Source organism: Pteropus vampyrus, unplaced genomic scaffold (genome assembly GCF_000151845.1).
Source record: "Pteropus vampyrus isolate Shadow unplaced genomic scaffold, Pvam_2.0 Scaffold6721, whole genome shotgun sequence".
NCBI classification, from domain to species: Eukaryota; Metazoa; Chordata; class Mammalia; order Chiroptera; family Pteropodidae; genus Pteropus; species Pteropus vampyrus.
The window spans coordinates 1-1,033 of record NW_011895502.1 but is presented as its reverse complement, the minus strand read 5'-3'; positions in this window follow the sequence as shown (position 1 = coordinate 1,033).

Below are 1,033 nucleotides of genomic sequence, written 5' to 3'. Positions count from 1 at the left end.
GCAGATCATGGAGGCCTCATAGCTTGGGTGACCATCTTATTTGAGGTCCAAACTGTGATATTCTTGAGAGTGAGAGAGGAACTAAAAATAGTTAATTGGTGATAACTGATCCACCCAGATGAAAATCAAGACTGTCTTGGGGAAACCAAGTATAGTCATCCTAATTATAAGACTGGTAATACTTTTAGATTCTAATCCAAGTGCAATGAGAAGTGCTTGAAGGGATGTGACCCTTCCTGTGTTTCAGGGGGATCCTTTTTGAAGGTCTAGAGAGCGTGAATGAATGGGGCAAGAGTTGCTGAGGGATAACAATGAGAAGTCACCTAAACTGGGAATAGTTGTGCTGAGACCTCCAGGTGATGGTAATGATGCAAGAAGTGGATAGATTTGGGACAACTTTTACGTGGAAATAAACACGAGTTGGTGATGGGTTGGATATGGTGAGAGAGAGAAAAGAGAATCAGGGATGATTCCCAGGTTCCTGGCTCCAGTGAAGACTGGGTGGTTGAGCTATTTATGAGACTGGAAAGTCTGTGGGGTTGGGAGAAGGACAGGTCTATGGGGTAAAAGGAAGGCTCTGTTTTGCACATGTTACCTTTCTGGTGTCCATGAGATATCTAAGTGGAGGTGTGTACTAGGTAGTTGGGAGTGAGAGTTTGCAGACTGAGGGACAAGTGTGGATTAATGTAGAGGGTCCTCAAAGCCAAAGGCATGGATGTGATTGCCTAGGGTGAGATGAGAGAAAACAGCTTCCTGACCTCTGTATCCTGGCCCAGACAATCAGTAACTATTGCCATCATTACCATTTCTTTCATTTATCCTGCATTTCCATTTCTGTTCACTAGGAGGTAGTATAAGCCAGCAAAGAAACAGGCTCTGGACACAGGTAGGAGTTCAGATTCTGCTGAATGACCTTGGGCAAGTTACATAACCACTTGGAGCCTCAGTTATATCTTTTGTAAAATGGGGGACTTATGGTACCTATCTCATAAGAAGGACAAACTATGATCATGCATTTAAAGTACACAGTTAG